This window comes from Equus caballus, chromosome 7, assembly GCF_041296265.1.
Source record: "Equus caballus isolate H_3958 breed thoroughbred chromosome 7, TB-T2T, whole genome shotgun sequence".
In the NCBI taxonomy this organism is placed as follows: Eukaryota; Metazoa; Chordata; class Mammalia; order Perissodactyla; family Equidae; genus Equus; species Equus caballus.
The window spans coordinates 63,212,846-63,233,257 of NC_091690.1; the positions used below are offsets into that span (position 1 = coordinate 63,212,846).

The 20,412-nt window shown below is 38.9% G+C and overlaps 1 protein-coding gene and 1 non-coding gene across 29 annotated transcripts in view; both read left to right on the top strand.

Moving 5' to 3' along the window:
* The window catches only part of DLG2 (discs large MAGUK scaffold protein 2), a 1,837,299-nt gene that overhangs the window by 788,454 nt on the left and 1,028,433 nt on the right, over nt 1–20,412 (top strand). The gene's annotated exons all lie outside the window — the stretch shown is intronic.
* On the top strand, nt 19,950–20,074 carry LOC111774477 (U6atac minor spliceosomal RNA). The gene has a single exon (XR_002809481.2). It is a non-coding gene; the product is annotated as a U6atac minor spliceosomal RNA (small nuclear RNA).

Below are 20,412 nucleotides of genomic sequence, written 5' to 3' on the forward strand. Positions count from 1 at the left end.
AGAAAAAGGTGAGTTTTTGTGGTATATGAATTATATCTTAATTTAAAAATTTTTAACATAAAAACAGAAAGAAAAACAAAAGAAAGCAAGTGTGTATTGGGCCTTCCTCCAAAATTAAAATCTGCCACATAAATATAGTTTTGACTTTAAGATTAAATGAATTCACCCATAACTAAAAGTGAACATTTATGTTTGTGTTATTTTTCCTTTCCTAATAATTGCTTTTAACAGTAACATCTTTGATATTGCACATTTAGCAAGACCTGTTCTTCCAGATGGAATGAAAAAAGTTTTGTAATATATTTTTCTTTATTAAAAGTCTGTGACTTAAGGGGCTGGCCCCATGGCCAAGTGGTTAAGTTCACGCGCTGCGCTGCAGGTGGTCCAGTGTTTCGTCAGTTCGAGTCCTGGGTGCGGACATGGCACCACTCATCGAACCACAGTGAGGCGCCGTCCCGCGTGCCACAACTGGAAAGACCCACAGCTAGGAATGTGCAGCTGTGTGCCACGGGGCTTTGGGGAGAAAAAGGAAAAAAAATAAAATCTCTAAAAAGAAAAAAATTCTGTGACTTAAAAAAAAGGAATAAGTGGGGTGACTGTATAATTTGTCATCCAAACCTGTTCATTTTGGCAAGTGAGAGGTAACACATAAGTATGCTGGGTCAATAGTCATAAGTCAGAACAGTCCTAGACAAACAGGACATAGAGGGATGGAGAGAACAGAAGAGAGAGCAAATAAGTACCATCCTATATTCTTGCCCCATTCATTCATCTATTTATTCAACAAATATTTAACGTGCTCTTGTGTCTACTTTGGAGAAGCACAGATGCATAAGATGTGGTACTTGCCTTCCAAGTTATCTTTTTAATAGACTGTTGGAATAGGTTTTAATTTGTTTGAGATAACCAGAGTTTGTTCTCAAGCCCAGGGCATCAATCTCCAATACAGCCTTGGATCGGGGAAGGGAGGGAGAAAGAGGAGGTGGTGAAGTTTCCTGGAATAGGTGATATCTGAGGTGATGGAGAAGGTAAAGTATGGGAGAAGAGCATAAGGAAAATGTACTTTCCAGTAATAAACGGGAAAGAATTTAGCTTGTGAAGGTGTTCTCTGCTGGTTAGGAAATTAGGAGAAGGTGATGTTGTCATCTGACCTGACAACTTGTTTCCTCTCAGGACTTAATTTTAGCTGACTGGCTCAGGAAATGTACCAATTTATTAAGAGTAAAACTTATGACTTCACATTTTCTCATTTCTCAGGTTTAATCCCTGACTGAAGGGTCTGACCAGGACCTCCACTAGGCAAAATCATGCCTTCTCAGAAGTGCCTCCTTTACAAAGAGATTTATAGAGAAATTAACTTTTAGGACTGATAATCTGATACTGACATCTGAATAGATGGCCATGGAGGCAGAGAGCTAGCTTGAAGAGAGGTGGCCCTCTGAGTCCCACATGTTTCCATTTGTGGTTCCCTAGCACAATCTGACTCTTGTCTAAATTAGAGAAATTGTTGAGGAAACAAAGTTAAAAGCAAACTAAACCAAAAAAAAGTGGATATGGAGTTTTGTCTAGGTGGGATTGTACTCCCTTTCTCTTTAACCTTGATTCAGTTAATAGTTTTTTCTATTCGGTATGTCTTATACTTCTTTCTTTAAGCAAATTTGAGATGAGAAATCTCTGGATTTACATTAAATGATCAATATATAGATGTTTGTATCGAACACCTTCAATGATCAAGGACTATGTTACGTGCTGCCAAGTGGCTTCTAGATTCCAGAAACTTAGAGATCTCTCTCTTTCTCTCTTTCTCTCTGTATTCCCCCATTCCCCTTACCACACACACACACACGTACACATACATACAAACACACACACACACACAAATATACTAAATTATGACCACCTCACAGGGAGGAATTATGTCTCATTCACTTTTGTTTTCCAAGCTTCTACCTCAGGTCTTGGCCCCGAGTGAATACTGAATTATTAAGTGGTGATAAATTTCTACTAAAAAGCACACATTATAGAAATTAACATTTTCATGGCACTCTATACTTTTAAGGCATATTTTATAAATATATCATATTTATAATTCCTAGTGAGGTCGGCATTAGTTGTATTTCAATTTTATGTGAGAAGAAACTGAGGTGCAGAGGATAAAGTGACTCCCCATGGACGTGTAAATCAGAGGTGAAACCCAGGACTCCTGGCTTTGAATCTGGTCCTCTCTCTAAATTAAATTGCTACATTTGTGAATGTAACTTATTCTCCTCCATTCTACAAGGTAAATGTTTCTGATGCTTTCAGAAGAAAAAAAATAAAACCATTCAATGTTATTCAAGGGCGCTCAAGCAAGGAAACCATCTCATAACATCTCTAGAACATGGAGGAAAAAACTACTACCTACAAGGGCATAATTACAAGCAAGCATTGCATGTTGGTGTTATTTTCTCTGCACAGAAAATCTAAGCGGCTTTACCTGTAGTATGTTAAGTGGGGAGTATATATGGTAACAAAGTCATAAAACTTTGTTTTATGATCCATCTGCAGACCCTGGGAAATGTTGCAGACTAGCTTTAATTAATCATCACTGCTTGAATTGATTTAGATCCTCCCACTCCCACATTAAAGTGTAATGTAATCTTTATCAAAATGTACAACTTGAAGTTAATTTGAGTCCTTCAGGCCAAAGAGTTTATTTATAACATGTGGTAAAACATTTTATGGGCCCAACTGCAATTAAATCATAAATTCAGGAAGTAAGAGAAAAAAACAGGCCTACTCAGTCACCTTGCCCTTGTCGAAAGGAATAAGATCTGTATCTGTGGTATTTTCCCATTGCTTGGGTCAATGTGTGTATTTATATATCTCTTCATATTCAATGCTGCTGATGAAAATGGCTTTCGTGTGAAAAAGCATAGATCAAAAGGCTGGTGTGGGATGTAGATTTTCCCTCTCTTACAGCATGTTCCCTTATAGTCTAGTTCAAAGCTCAGGTTATTTTCTTTAAGCCTTGACAAAAGCAGCCCTCTGCCTAGCTGCCTCAGATCATAGTATTTCTACTCTGCGTCAGGTTGGTCTGTCCGTCATGTCGCTCCTTATTAGTACTTTAGAGAGGTATCAGACCAGGCCTCAGGAGGTCATTTGCAGATAATATGTACTCAATATAATGATAATGATCTGAAAATAGCACAGACCACAGCACCATGGGTATTTAGCCAGAGCAAATGGGGTGTCAAGGTGCCCAATGAAATATTGGAACTGTCACTGTCAAGTCCAAGATCCTGGGAGCTGAGAGGAATGGTGTACGGCAAAGAATTTAATCTTATCAAAAGAGAGATCCAGCCTTTGCGCTCAGTTCCTGGAAGTTAATCTCTAGGCCTTTGGAATATTATGTCTGATAGGAATGTCTTTGTGTGTCTGGGGGCTTTGGCCACTGGAAAGTCTAACAGCGTTATTTATGATAAGGATTTTGGGCCAGGCATTATCAATTTTGCTCCTGAAAGGGCTGGAGAATAAAGATCAGTCATGTAGGTAGTATGTGATTGAGCCCTAACAAAAACTCTGAGCACTGACGCTCAGATGAGCTTCCCCGGTTGGCAATACTCCTATGTTACCTATTGTTACCCAGCAATGCCAGGAGCGTAATGCACCCATGACTCCATGAGAAGACAACAAAAGCTCCATGTTTGGTAACTTTTCTGGCCTCTGCCTGATGGACTTCTTTCCTTGGCTGATTTTAATCTCTATCCTTTTCCAGGTATAAACCAAACTTGCAAATTTAACAGCTTTCAGTGACTTCTGTGAGTCCTTCTAATGAATTATCTAAATCGAAGGTGGTTTGGGGAACCCTCCAAACTGACAATTGGTGTTAGAAGGGAGGATGGTCTTCTGTGGAGTGTGTGCCCTCTAAAACCTCATAGTTGGCCTAAATGCCTCACAGATGCGTTGTTGAAAATGAATGTCCAGAGGAGAAGTCCAAGGACCAGAAACTGGGAAAAGGAGTGAGGAACAGTCATAAGCTAATTTAGTTGATTTCACATTTTGTATTTCTTGGATCTGTGAGATCTGTGTGTATGTGTGTGTGTTTCTTGCTTCACACTTTCACAAAAGCACTGTGCAGCCCCAAGTAGCTGATAGAGCCTCTAGTAATAGGCATATCTAGATATCTAGAGAACATCAAGAGTTGTTGCATCCAGAAGTTTATTGGTAACTAAGAGTTACGTTAAAAGGATAGCATTCCAGTCCAGACCAAAAGTAAGCTGAAAGGGAGTCTTGGAAAGGCATCATAAAATATCCAGTGGAGGTTGAGGAGTGGATTGCAGAGCCTATACCTTACATCTAGGATCCAGGGACAGACAGGACTTCCAAAAAAAAAAAAACGGAGCTCCCAAAAGCAAGACAAAATCCACCCTGAAGACATAAGAGTAGATTAAAGCTACTCACAAGTTGGCTTGATATTTTTATCCCTTAGAATTAAATTTGCCTATGAGAGACAGAAAACTTGAAATAAAAGAAAGAAATTTCTTTCACTCTCTTGTAAATGATACCTGGAAATAAGTAGTACAATCAAGGATGACAGCAACATGATCATCAGGGACCCAGTATCCTTCTATCCTCTCGTTCAACCAATTTCAAGAAAGGAGATCCGACTCCTGCTGAGAAGGACAGTTCAAGATTCAGCCATCATGTCTACATTCCATCCTGTAGGAAGGAGAAAGGATAGAAGAAGGAAGAAGGGGTGAAGAAGCTACTCACCCACCCCGCCCCCCATTTAGGAATAGTTCCCACACAGAACAAGTCTGCTTAAATTGCTTTGTCCAGAACTAAGTCAAATAGCCATACCTAGCTGCCAAGGAGGCTGGAACATGTGCTGTTTGTTTTAGATGGTTATGTTCCCTGTTCCCAATTAAAAACTGAGGGATCCTCTAAGGAGAAGGAATGAAGGTCTCCTGGAGGATGGTAAGAAGCCTCTGTTACAATGCTGGGACAATGGACAATCTCATTAAATTTTGACTAGGGATGGTGTAACCCGATCCTACAGTTCAACTTAGCCTGATGCACAGAGCTATGGCTGCTTTAATAGGATGAGTTCTGCAGGAGCAGGGAGGCAGGCTGGTCACTGCCGTGGGTATGGCTCTTTGTTCCCTCTGTGGTTACTTACAAGATTTCTGTCTGCAGTCATTCCATCACAGCCTACTGCTTGCCATTAGTTGGTTATCCCACATGTTGGGAAATGAGCTGAGCAAGTTGCAGTGCTCTGAAACATTCCTGTTGTACACTTTCTTGCCATTAAGTTAAAATATGATTTTCTTTTTTGAGTTGAACTCTCACTGGTAAAGGGACTAGTACATTTACTTGAGTCAGTCAAATCTGGTTTTGAATATCTGATTTAGCCTTTACTAGTCACATGACACTGAGAAAGATTCTTAATCTCTCTGGCCCCCAGATTGTCATATGTAAAATGGACACAATGATACCTATTTTCAGAATAGTTAAGATTAGAAAGAAAGACAATATCTGACCTAGAGTTGATGCTCAATAAATAGCAATTATTATAAACAAAACTATTATCTTGGACTGATCTTAACATGATAAACATAGACATAGACTCTTGTGGGGGGGAAAATTAAAATGGTCAAGTGCCTACTATGCTCCAGATATTTTTAATGCATTTTATCTAGTCCCTACAATGATTTTTAAGGGAGTTAATCTTAATTTCCACTTAACACATGAAGATATCAAGAGTCTACTAATTTTGTGATTTTTCCCAAGGTCACTTCAGTAGTGCTAGAACCAAGATTGGAACCTAGGTCTCTCTGATTCCATTACGCTTTAGACTGTTTAAATTCAACTATTCTATTTCACAATTAAGGAAATGGGCACAGTCAAAAGATGTTTCCATGATCCCAGATACAGCTCAAAGCAGAATATTAGATCTCTGACATCTAGCCCAGAGTTTTCTCTCTCTTCCCTGCCACACTGTGTTTAACTTATAGTTCCTTTCCACAACCTTCGGCTATATTCTTAGTATGCTAAAGGTTTTCTGTTTTTCTGAACTTTCTGTGTTTTAGATTGTTTTACTTTTAGACCCACATTTTTTAGACCCTGATTGACATTTTTAGCAAGCAGACCTATATGGTGTAATGGTGATTTTTATTCTCTTCCTTGGTTTCAGCTAATCTAATAGATGCCTTTGCAGAGTATTGAACAGATATTGGATCTATTTGCAGACACTTTAGTAGGATTGGACTAGTTATACACATGGAAGAGTTTCTTTCCACTGACAGATGAATTGGAACTGAATGTATCACAATTCTAACCCATCAATGCATGCCATATGGAACAACAATCCTGTCTTTGGAGGGCGGCATTTCTCTCCATGCAGAGGTTGTATGCCAGAGTGAGATTTGGTGTTAACAGTGTCTGTATGGTTGCCTCCCCTTTCACGTGCATGGTGCAAATTGACCTGAGGTAACAAGTTTGTTCTTTGTCTGTTATCAAGTCATGAATAAATTACTCTGCTTTCTACTCTCAGGCCCAGATCAATATTCTGCTGGAATGCTGATTGTTTCAGTGAATGGAAATGAACTGGCAAAATGCCAACCAGAAGACCAGAGCACTAGCAAATGAAACATTTGCATGGGTGGATGAAAAGGCCCCCTGAGTAGCATTTGCATAGTTGCTTGACATTTACAAGCATTTGCACGTACACCTAATTCTCCCAACTACCCTATAAAGAAAACAATGTAGATTTTTGTCATTTTGCAAATGAGGATAAAAAGGATAGAGAGATTGTGACTTGCCCAAGGTCACATAACGAAATGACACAACTACGAGTCATACTTATATCTCTTGGCTCCAAACTCTACTGCTTTGTCTTCTGGGCATCTCCATCTCTCCAAACCTGGGCTCTTTTCCCCCAAGTATTCCTTTTCTCTGTGACTTAATATTTTTTGGTTAAGAAATAGCATTCAGTGGCCAGTAAACTTTATTCTCTGCTCTGTTCCCTAGTAAAACGTTCAAGATAATAGAAAATTTCAACTCTTGGCTCAAAGGAGGTTGAGGATTATTTATGCCATTGGATTAATAGTCCCATCCTCACTTAGAACCCCCAAGTAGGTTACTTGACGTTAAAATGTATGGAGTCAAAACATGTTTGCCTTCTTCTCAGGCTTTTGCTACTCTTTGTAGAAACTAAGAAACCTTGGTTCATAGGTCAATGTTCCGCTTATGTTTCCATTTTGTATGAGATCATGTGAGGTGCAGTAGGGTGGGAGGGAATAGAATGGGTAAAGTCATCCTGCAAATCTCTCAATAATCATTACAATGCTCAAGGCAGATCACAGCCTTTCTTATGTCAAAAATAGATGGCTGGGGGCCAGTCCGATGGCACAGTGGTTAAGTTCGCTGCACTCCACTTCTGTGCCCTGGGATTTGCCAATTCGGATCCTGGGTGGGTTTGCCAGTTCGGATCCTGGGTGTAGACCTATGCACCACTTGTAAAGCCATGCTGTGGCAGTCATCCCACAGGTAAAGCAAAGGAAGATGGGCAGAGATGTTAGCTCAGGGCCAGTCTTCCCCAGCAAAAAAGAGGAGGATTGGTGGCAGATGTTAGCTCAGGACTAAACTTCATTAAAAAAAAAAAAGATGACTAGCCAGAATTTCAATTTTTCTGGGGAATAAGTCTTTTATCATGCATTCTTTACCTATCTATATGTCACAAATAGAACTTCAATGTAGAGAAACAGAAATTCAGACAGGCTCTGAAACTTTAGATATGTTTCTGCTTCATGGAGGCTGCTTTTTTAAGGAAACAGAATAGGAAAAACATTGAACTTTTTCAAAGCTCCACTGGGTAAGGAGACAGGTGACCTGCTAACAACAGAAAATGGGAAGGAAGAGAGTGCTTGCTAGAGCCAGAGCTACCTGGGAGTCCCAAAAGAAGGGTGGCAGCGAACTTCTCCCTCTGAACTTCGTGCCAGCAGACACTCTTGTAGTAAGGGAACAGATATGATGAAGCAAAAAGGTTCATGCCAGGTGGCTTTTGAGCCAACAAACATTTCCTTTGTGCCAAGTACAAAAATAAGCAACATCCAGCCTCTGACCTTGGACTTGCCAACCATCAAGAGAGGGAAGCAAATAAACAAATATTACAAAACAAAATAATAAGTCCTTTTGTAAAGGTAAGAATAATGATAAGAATGATCATTGACCTATTAAATGGTGCCTGTGGGTCAGGTTGATTCTGTACATTCATTATCTGATTAGATCCTCCTAAAGATCATGTGAGGCAGATCCTATTTTATCACCAATTACAGGTGAGGAACTAAAGGTCAGAGAGGTTAAATAACTTGGCAAATGTTGCACAGCTAGCAAGTGAAAAATAGCTGCTCCCCGCCCCTCCAGAAAGTGATCTATGGTAGGCTCTTCTCAATTCTTTAAGCAACCAAATATTTATGCATATCCAGTTACGCTTTAGTACTGTTTGGAATCTAATGATAAGTTATCCATAGTCCCTGCCCTTGAAGAGTTCATAGTAAATGAGGAGGAATTAGACAGATATGTTCCTCTCTGAGATTCACTGTGAGGTGAGATGAGGTGAGGATCACAGAAAACTTCACTTCAAGGGCTATGTGGGTTAAAAAAGAAGTTCCCTGGGGGGACTGGTGGTGATAGTGGTACAGAGACAGCTTTTGGATCTCCAGAAGAGAGAGTCTACAGAGTCATGTTATGGCTTGTGGATGGAGTACAATGTGTTTCTGGAGTTACAAGGCACCACTTCATATTCTATAAAGAAATCATCCAGGTTTATACACAGAGCCCTCTGCAAACAGAACAGCTGAGTTATAATCAATACTGGATGTGCACAAGGAACCTAAGGCTAGAGATCTGTCTGTAGTCATGTCTCAGAATCCTACAGAATGATCCAGGTACAAAAACGCCTCTCCCAGGAAATGCTATAGAGAGGCAATAAGCTGCTAATTACCCTATCCTCTCCCTCAACTTTGCCCCACCCCATTACTGCATCTGAGAGCCAACAGAATGCCCAACACAGAGAGGCATAGGAGACATTTTCCTGACACCCCAGTGGAAACATGTTCTGTAATGTCCCATGAATCAGAAGGACTTAAAAGTATCCTAGTGGAATTATAACTAAAGGGCAAGCTAGTCTTCCCTTGAATGCACATTGTGTTTGCTTCTGGCACCATAGTGCAAGAGGAGCACCCACAAATGAGAGCTGCCCAAGTGAAGACAGTCAGGCTGGTCATGGAAAAGACAGTCTAAGGAAGTGATTGTGTTTACCTAAAGGAGAGAAAATGGTGAGGTGATAGTAGAACCATTGGTGGATGTGGGAATAAAGAGATTAATTCCTGCCTTCAAATAACTGACTTGTTCTGTTGATTCCAGAGATTGCAAGTGGATAGTGGAAGTTACCAAGGGACTCGTTTCAATTTAATATAAGGTAGAACTTTTAGAAAAATCCTTTAGTTATTCCTCTTACATGTTTCAGGTCTGGAGTCGTTTCAGCTTTGGTTATTGAAAATCTAATTTTGGATTCTTTTATAGCTCATCATTTTTCTGTACTATCTGGTAAATCATACTCTCTCTGAATTCAGGCTGCCTGGGTTTATAGCCAGGTTCTTCCACTTGATAACTGTGACATTGGGTGAGTCACTTAAGCTCTTAAGGTTCAGCTTCCTCACCTGTAAAATGGAGCTAATAATAATAAATATAGGGTAGTTAAAATGTTTAAATGAAATGATGCCTATATTTGGTCCTTTATATTTGGTAAGTACTAAAAAATGATTATTATTTTTATTGGCATATCTGTTGAAAAGAACCACAGAAGTTAACTGTATCTATTTTTTCTTAGAAAACTGCCACTTTTTCCTGTTGTAATCCAGTATTTGTGTAATTCTGGATGCATTAACTCTGTTAAGGAGGGAGAACTCAAGTGACAGCCTTTATGCCAAGACGTTCAGTAAAGCCCAGATCCAGAAAACCTTTCAGTGCTCATAGAAAGATGTTGTGTGCTAAAAGACAAAAGTGGAAACTTCCAAAGCCAATCTGAGGGCAAATGTCACTCCTCTTTTATCTCCTGGTAAATCCCACACTATTTGAGATGGTCACAGGTGATTGGAATCTGAAATCAGATAGAGCTGTTGGTATTAGATAAGAGAGTATGACATATAGGTTCTTGTATTGATGTGATGGAAACTGTAACGGATAAGGCATTGACAGTTTTTTTAGTGGTAAAAAGGGTTTTGGTGACTTATATAAACTGTGGGAAAAATAATCCTGTGAGCTGGACTGAAGACATCTATAACTTTGTTCCCAGAATCCTGGAAGGCACCACCAAAGCTGGAAACTGCCCATCCAGCCTCTAAATTTTTCATATGTCTTAAGACCCCAAAGAGTCATGAGTACAAATATATAGGTTGTAATGCCAGTAACAATGTAGTAGTCGTAATTATTGGAAGGTGGAGGAAATACATTGGGAGATCAAGAATATCCTTGTAAATATATGAGCAGAGACTGGATTAATATATGGCAGGAAAGTTTTAGAGGGAAGACAGGAAAAGGGTGGGTTAGCCTAGAAGAGTGATGGCCAGATGATTATGAAACAAGAGATAAAACATTAGTAAGAATCACAACAGGTTCCAATAAATGAGGAAATATCCTGTGTTCCTGGAAGAGTAAATATTGTAAACCTGTCACTTCTTTCCAAAGTGAATCATGGGTTTAATTCAAACCCAAATAAGACATTTTTGTGTTTGTGTATTTCTTTCTTTCGGTTTCTTGATATTTATAATAGTCCAATAAGAGATAATGACAGAGGAATGGGAGATATGTAAGAGTTATTCAATAAATAGATTCAACAATGATTGTTTATTGATTGGATGTGTGGGCTAAGGGAGGAAATCTAGAATAATTCACAGGCCTCTGTCTTAGGAAATTAGTTTGATCATTGTGGCTTTCACTGTCATAGGCAAAACAGGAGACAGAACAGGTTCGAAGAAGAAGGTGATGAAATCAGCTTTTGATATTTGAAATCAAATTGTCTATGAAATGTTTAAGGGAAGATATTTTAGAAAGCTGTGGGATATGAAGATCTAGAACCAAGAAGATAAGTCTAGGCTAGGTTTACTAGACAACATCAGCACATAAAGTTCATAATTGAAACAATAGGTATAGATGTAATTACTTGGGGAGAAGCTATAGACGAAGAGAAAAGGACTGAGTCCTGGGAATACCTGGCATTTAAGAAGAGGATGGAGGAAGAGGATGCCCTCAAGAAGACTGAGAAACAGCAGCCAGAGGGGCAGAGGCTCAACTGGAAGGAAATGGTACTGTGAAAAGGAAGGCATTGAGAAGGAGGAAGAAGTCAACAAAGTCAAATAGCTCAGAAAGGTCAAGTAAGATCATGTTTACTTTTGGACAGATTGGTACAACCTTTTTGGAGGATATTTTGATAGTATCCATCACTTTTCATAGAACGTGGACCCTTTGAGTAATTCCATTTCTAGGAACTTATGATGAAAATATACTTCCACAAGAGCACAAAACTTATATCTATAAGAAACTTTATTGCACCATTTTTTGTTATAGCAAAAACTGAAAACAACTTAAATGCCTATCAATATGTGACTGATTAAATACATTATAGTATATCTACACAATAGAATATAATGTAACTTTTAAACACTGAGATCAGTATGTACTTATGGAAAAAGCCTCTGAAGCACATTATTAAAAAAAGAAAATGAAAATACAGAAGACTACAAATAGCAGTATAGTGAGAGATTAAGCAAGCAGGAGCCTAGCTTCCTGGCTTCAAAGCCCAGATCTGCTACTTACTAGTCATAGAATAGTGGGAGGTTTCTTAATTTCTCTGTGCCTCTCCTACTATCCTTTGCTTTGGATGAACACTTCATTTAGCCCATGTTTCTCTGAACATTTTAACTCTAATAATGGTTTCAATACAGTAATTAAAAATGTCCAGTTTCTCAATAATAGTCTCAATTCAGTAATTAAAATGTCCAGTCTGGCGCCAGAATTCCCACATCCCCAATACCTACAACAAGAGAGAGAGAGAAGGTTCTTTTGAGTTTGGTAATTAGGAAGTCATTGGCCATGTCTACCAGGTGCTTTCAGTGCACTAATGAGGGATAGCCCAGTTGCAGTGGGAGAAGGAGGGAGTGAGAGGTGTGGAGTGCATTGAGCAAGTGTAGGCAGACTTTTGGAGCAGAGAGGGAAAAGTTAAAATAGTCGAAAGAGGTGTATTTAAAGAATGAGATTGCTGAGAAGGTGAGAAAGGATGAATGGGACTCTCAGCTCAGGGGTATATTAGTTTTGGATAGAAGCTACTAGAATACACACATCTAGAGCCCCCAAATAGAATCAACTGGAAACTAAGAAGTTTTCCTCTTAATACCTCCTATTTGCTCCCTGTGGGAAAGAGGAGATGTTAGGAACTCAAGGAATGTGGTGGAGGTTGGGATAGTCTCTGAAGGAAAATGGGAAAGGGGAGCTTCCTAGAGCCACTCCCTAGGATTTCTGAGCAGCTTTCAGCACAGGTCTGAGTTGGAGATCATAGATTTATGGAAGCACCAGACCTGTGTGGCTCTGTGATTTTCTCTTGAAGCCTTAGAAGCAGAGTTTCAGGCATAGAACATGTCTTTGAGGCCATGCTGCAGGCTGTCTCAGAGGAACTCCAACACCAAAAGGGCCAAAGACGAGGTCTGTACCTACTCAATATTTTGCTGCAGGCTAGCTGTGGCAGGCAACACAACCTATAAAATAAAGAGGAGAATACTTTGTATAACTTCCCTCTTAAAAAAGCAGCACCTTGATTTCCCTGTTTTAAAACATAATACAAAACACTGACTAACTCAACAAATCACAGCCCCACTGTGAGTGGCTTTATGCATTAGCACCTAATTCATCAACACACTGAATTCACACCCTTGGGTTTCTTTATTTAATACGTGAAGTTCTCACCACCCTATTCATTACACTGCCTTTCTCCTTCACTTCTAATGTCTACCTCTTAAGGCTTTATTCTATAGGATGTTTTGTTGGTACCATTATCAAAAATGAATATTTTCTGTTGAGTATCACAATTCATTTTGATGTTTTATTATAACCTCTTTTGAATGTGGGATATTTGTACATTGTGATACTCTATAAATAACCTGTTACTAGGGAATTAGCAGAATATGTTTCTTTCGTCAGAGAATCCTTAACAGTCAGATTCCTGAGCTCAAAGTTTGTGGAACTCTGGAATACATGGCAGTACTCAAGATTCAGGGAAGAAAACAAAGAAGAAAACTCGCAAAGAAAAATGGTCCAGATGCAAAGCTTATATAAATTGAGTGTTGTTCCAAGCCTGAATCATAGGAGGAGATATCAAAGAAAACCCTAAGTGTCTTTTTGTAAAAATTTGCATTTTATTAACTTTGATTGCTTTAGAAAATATAATAATTTATTCATGGGAAATCATAATTACCCAGAAGTGAGGTGGTGTGGTATAATAGAGAGAGAAATGAAACAAAATAAAATGGAAGTCAAGAAACTAGAGTCTTGCCCTGGGATTTCAATTCCTCCTGTGCATTTTATCTCCTTGGGCCTCTGTTTTAGACTGGGAAGAACTGGCATTTATTCTGAATCCACTCACCTATGGCACGAACACTCTTGAATACGTATGCCCTTTGTACTGATAGGAAAATAGGGCCCTGATAAGGAAGGTAACCGAACCAGCCTGTTTCTTCCTCTTTGAAGTGAAGAGTGTGAATAATCCATCTCTAAGTTCTCTTTCAGTTCTAACATGCATATCATTCTATGTGGCCTCTATTCTCAAGGTGGTTATAGTCGAAAGGGCCAAGTAGGTAACCGAAGTAGAAGAACACAGGTTTTGGCAACAGTAAGATCTTGTTCACAATCTACTTCCTATCCCTACCAGCTCTGTCACCTGGGGTACATTTCCTCAACTTTCTGGGCCTCATTTTCTTCATCTGTAAGGCACTAATAACTCCTACTTTATGGAATTTTTGTGAGGATGAAGCAATGTATGTCAAGCACTAAGCACCGTAACTATCATATAGTAGAGGCCCAATAAATGGTATATATTATTAATATAAGTTAATGTCCATACAACTAGAAAGGTGCAAAGGTACATGTACTACTGACCACACATGGAGATCATTTCACTATATACTCACACCTGATTTGGGCAATAAAATGCTAGCAAGTCTAGTGGTTGGAACTTTTTGTGCCCCAAATACTGTTCACACCTCTACAACAGAGATTATTGTACTAAATTATGTTGTTTATTTGTTTGTGTCACAGACCAGATGTGAGCTCTCACCTGCAAGTCATCTAAGACAATTTAAGGAGCACATAATAGGTTCTCAAGGAGAGTATGATCAAATGGCTGCTTGATATCCTGTAGGTGTTTAGTCAAGTTGTTTTTAAATGAAATAATACAACAATGGATGAATAGATGAATGATGTTAGTCTTGGAAATGTTCTCTTTACACAGGACAAAATTTTTACTATCAAACTTAGTTTTCAAAACATTTCTATGCCACTGATCTATTGCAAATGCCTGGATAAGAATAATTGTAGTTTGGCATGCTTGGGATTTGATTAATGCTCGTCTGTGTTTCATATATTTCCTTGAGTAAATTACAGCCAAATATGTATTATTACCTATTTCATAAGAAATATTAATTTGGTGATGATTGTAGCTGTAGATCTAGAGGAGGCATCATTGTCATCATTTATGTACATATGTACAAAGAATTGTTCTGACTCAAGCATTCTCTTCTGCTACTTCTTCAATTGGCAAAATTGTACTTACCTTTCCAGCTATAGTTAAAATGTACTTCCTATTTGAAGCCTTTCTCAATTCATTCAGGCAGAACTAATTGCTGCTTTCTTTGTGCTTTTATAGCTCTTTTTATGCTATTAATATATAAATATTTATTACATGTGTTATGTATAGTAGATATAAATTATGTATTAATAATAGGATACATTATAAATGTATCTTTGTTGTTGTAGTGCTGTGGAGTCAATTCTGACTCCTAGTGACCCTTTGCACAGCAGAATGGAACCCTGCCTGGTCATTTTGCTCCATCCTCTCATCTTCCAGCGCTGTATCAGACAATGCTCCACTGCTATTCATAGGGTTTTCATGGCCAATTTTTTCAGAAGTGGGTGGTCAGGTCCTTCCTCCTAGTCTGTCTTAGCCTGGAAGCTCTACTGAAACCTGTCCATCATGGGTGACCCTGTGGTATTTGACATACCAGTGGCATAGCTTTCAGCATCACAGCAACTCACAGCCACCACAGCATGACAACCGACAGATGGGTGGTGCGGTTCCCTGACCAGGAAATGAAACCCAGGCCGTGGCTGTGAGAGCTCCAAATCTCAACCACTAGACCACCAGGGCTATAAGTATCTCTAGAATTTATTAACTTGTTTGTTTAATATTGATCTGTATCATTCTCTCTCTCAGTACCTACACACACAGGTCACACGCAAAGATGTATATTATGAGCCCCTCAATGACAGAGATTACCTTAGTTATGACTTGTTCTACTAATACGTGAAGAAAAGATGCCTTCTCGTTAGATATCTGCCAGATGTTTTGAATCTCAGAGCCTAGCATAGTGCTTATTACAGATACATTTAGTAAAGGTCTGATGATTTTAATTAAACGAAACCCTCTGTATATAGTACTCAGCAGGGATTGACTAATAGATTTATTTTTGGTTTTTCCTTTTTTTTAATATAAAATCCTGTGCTCTGAGGTTTTTGTTTATTTGTTGATTTTAAACTAAAATTGACCTTCCAGGCCACTGGTTTCCTGGATACTGGTTTATATATTATAAAGCATTGGCTTTTGGTTGTTTCTGTCAGACTGAAGCATCCAAGTGATTTATGCTGTGTCTGTCTCCTGGGTGATGAGAAGTCTGCAGAAGTTGTTCTGGCCCCCTGCCTGGTCCTGACAAAGATGTCAAGTAAACTCCAAAGAATTAAGATCCAAAGAAGTTGTCAAGAAGCTGCTTTCTTTGCTTACCCATGGACACTGTCTTAATAGCCAACTTCTTTAAACTGGCACCCTTTATTTGTGCTTGGTTCAAATGCTTTTGACAAGTCCCCTTTTCCATTTACAGCCACAGAGGTGGTTGGACCCTGTAGTGTCAAATGATCTATACTGAGTCATTTGCATTTAAAGAACCTGGTTTTTATGGGGAAGGGCTTATTTTTTTCCATTTACTATGTGCATAGAGTATCTGAAGCCACATAGGTTCTTGCTAACCACTGCAAGCCTGTGATGCTTAGAGAATCCTGGGGATTTTTAAGGACCACAGCTTTGTTCTCCACAGAAAACAAAAAAACAAAAAATGATTTTTAAAAAAACCCAAAGCTTTAGAGATTTCAAAGCTGACAGTTTTCTTGAAATTTTCAGGAAGCTGTCTCACACCATTGTCTTTGTAGAAGAAATATGGCAATTTGTCATATCATGTATTCTTCACTGAGTTGGACTGAATGCTGGAACCCAGATTTCCTATGTCCATCTCAGTGGTGGAAATGCTCCCACAGCAGCACATGCAACTAATAAAATAAAGTATGAGAAACATTCACCTGTGACATTCACCATTTTATGCAAAGACGTTACTAAAGATAATTCTGGATATTCACTTTCAGACTTACATTTGTGTAAGATGGGAATCCTTCTCAAACTCTCAGAAGAAGGGATGCAATCTACTCCTAAGGCCTTGGGAAAAAATCACTAATCTTCATTTAGGCCCAACTCAGGTTTTGAGAGCTATTTTACATATATTATTTCATTTAACCCTTAGAAAAACACCAAGAGGTAGGTATTATAACCACCATTTTATAGATCGTATTTTGCAGTTTAGAGAAGTTCAAAAGTTTGCCCAAAAACAGATAGCTGCTACTAGGGGATCAAGGATGTGAACTAAGCCTGTTTGCTTGCAAAGCCACTTCCCTCTTTCTTATTCCTGACTGCTTCCTCTTTATCCAGTTTGAAAGTAGAAGTGTCTGGAGAGTAGGCTCATGGTTTTGAAGCTGGTGGGTAAAAACTTTCCATGCTAGGGTATTAACTCCCTTAATGCAACTCTGTAGGGGTACAGATAATCAAGAATTTGCTGCAGTATGATTTTCCTATAAATGAAAGCCATGTGTTTCCTTGGCACTGCAGGTGTCAAATTCAAGAGAAGTTACATGTCTCAAAGCAGTGGCAACGTATGAGGGAGGCCTTTGGATTAGTGATCCAAATGTCCTCCTTTACTTACATCTTTCTCAGGTACCCACATTACCCTCATTGCTTTGTACCTGGAAAAATGATTTTTTTTTTCTACTCTCTCCATTTTGTATTCTTGGTCTATTTAAAAAATTACTTCATTCCCATAAGACATCTTACATATGTTTTTTTGTGCTTTTTCACCCTACATTTTCAAGACATTCCTCTGAAAGAAAACTTTGCCAGACAGGGAAATAAAGGTAGTCTCTTATTGCTGGAGGAGGTGAAGGAACCTCTTTCACCCTGGGAGATGCTCACGTGAATATGAAGCTCTCTTTCTTCTGAATCAGGTTGAGTCTCATTCTTGGTAAAGCAATAGGATAGACTTAGAGTGTGCAGATGGGCCTTCTAGAAACACCTCTGGCTCCCAGGAAAACTCAGGAATTGTTATCTGAGTCTCAATATAACTGCATCGATACTCATAGTAGGCCAGTTAGTCAGGAAGCAAACACTCAACCTTTAGAAACAGGTAGATTTGGGTTTAAATTCCCAGTCTACCATTTACTAGCTGGATATCTCTGGGCAAGATACGGACCCTTTGAGCTTATTTGCTCACTTATAAAATGGGAATTATTAGCAACATTTCTATGGGCTGTTATAAGAATTAGAGGTAACACATAACACTACCCAGCACAATGCCTCGTAGGGCTTTAGTACCTGGTTGCTCTTATCATTCTTATTCTTGTCATATTTAAGGAACAGTTGGCATTCCCTTATAAGCAGCCATCTATGCCCATTGACTCTAAGGTGTTTTTGCTGTTGTGCCAAGTGGTGAAGGAAAAGTTGAGAACCCTGTAAGCCAATTCTTCTACAGAGAAGTCTTGACCTAACAACAAACAAAAAAACCAAAGTGACCAGTGCTATAAATTGGTTCTCAAAGTATGTTTGAGACCCCTACTTTATAAGGGAAAGGTTCTTGCACATTCAGAGAAACACTCTTCCAGATTTGAGGGAATAATAATTATATAAAACATTTTTTATTGTACAATGTGATTTCACTAACCTGCCTTATGATTTTTTCCTGCAAGTGAAATCTATTTGGTCCCTTAGCATTGCAGGTGAGGAAATTAAGGTAACACACCTGGGAAGTAGAAAGCCAGATAATGAGCTCTACATCTTATGCTTAAACTCCTTCTGTAATGATTATAACTACTTTTTCTGTTTCTAAGGAAAGAAGTTACAGAAGCCGCATTTGTTGTGTTTTGGTCTGGAGAGGTTTCCTTTAGAAAGTTACAGCTTCAGTGAACTTACTAAAAGGACCCAATTCCTGAGCAGGCCTGCTGGAAAAGACTGCTTCTGCAGTCTAGCCACCTCCCATCCTGGCCCTCAAGTAACGCACAGCCTCAGAAGTGCCAGCTGCATACCCAGAGATGCTCAGAGAATCTACCTGAAAATGTGTTAACAGATGTATATATGGAGATGGAAAAGAAATCGATTTAGCTGTGGCCAGAGATTGAGTAGAGTGGAATTAAGTTTAGAATGCAGGATATTTCACTCTGTTTAACCACCAGGTTAGAGTATCTTCTTGGAGAAAAAAAAAACTGTAGCATTATTTTAAGTACTCTTCTTCATGCAGGTCAATTCTTTTGATTCTTTCAAAATAGCTAAATCAATCTGCTGGCGCTCTCTGGGCCTTCTTGACTTCGTCTTTTCTTTTCTTTGTATCATTTCTCAGGGCTGTTACAAAGTTGCATGCATTTACCAGTAATCCAATGTACATTATGTTTGAAAAAGAAAAGCATTGAGTCTCTCCCTCTCCCTCCTTCCAACCAGGGAGGTAAAATTCTCTATGTAGAGTAGGGGACCGGTGAGGTCCAGTCGTGTATTGCAGGTGGCACAGCAGGCAGGCATGTGTCCTCTCTCCTGCTTTATTGTCGAGGGACACTATCGTTCTTCATTCCTATCTGCGTGATCTCTTGAATGTCAGCAACAGAAGGGCAAATATTCTCTATTGTCCGCCTATTGTTCATCCAGCACTTAACACACTGTTTGGTACATAGTAGGTACTCAGTAGGAAATTTTTTTTTTATTTAGAGGTTGGCACCTGGGCTAACAACTGTTGCCAATCTTTTCTTTTTTTTCTTCCTGCTTTATCTCCCCAAAACCCTCTGTACACAGTTGTATATCTTAGTTGCAGGTCCTTCTAGTTGTGGGATGTGGGACGCTGCCCCAACATGGCCTGACGAGCGGTGCCATTGTCCGCGCCCAGGATCCGAACCCTGGGCCGCCACAGTGGAGTGTGCGAACTTCACCACTCAGCGTCAGAGCCGGCCCCGGAAATTTTTTGAATCTATGGATGATTTCAGAAATTTACTTAAAGTACATCTCTTATCATCTTATAAACGTTCTCATTACATTGAAACACTTATTTTGACTTGATTTATACTCCATATAAATTTATTCCTATGCAATTTAAGTAGGAAAAATGTTTTATATACAAGGTTGTAGGTGTTGGCTTTAGTTTATTATAAGAATTATTTTTTCGGACTTTGCCACATTAATTGCTTGAGTGAATGTGACTACTGTTAATTTGAAATTCATTGAAGGAAGTTTAGTAGTAATTTAGGAGTAAATTTTAGTAGTTCATGTTCCTCTAAAAGCCTAGAAAGGCATATTGTACAAAAGGAGAGAAGGTTACCTCTCCCCTGACAAGGATGGATGAAGACCTTGGGCCTGACAACACACCCATGGTTAAGGTATTGCCACCTACTTTGTGGCATCTAAGCATCATTTTTAGGATCAAAAGCAAAAATTTCTGTGGTCACACACATGTGTGAGAATAAGAATAATGGCACTGGAATAAAAGGGAAAAGGATATAAGAAGAAAAAAAAAAGCCCTGAGAAGAAATCAGTCTTTCTTAACCCACCCACACACATACAATTTCATTCTTTGACAAAAATTGACATCTCTACTTCTCCTAATTGGAAATGGTGTTTATTTAACCACCTCTTATATAGACTTTATTATTTGCAAGTAATGTTCTAAGAACTTTACAAATATTGAACTAATTTAATCCTCATAACAACTCTATGAGTTAGGTGCTATTATTATGCATAGCGAGATTTAGCTCTTG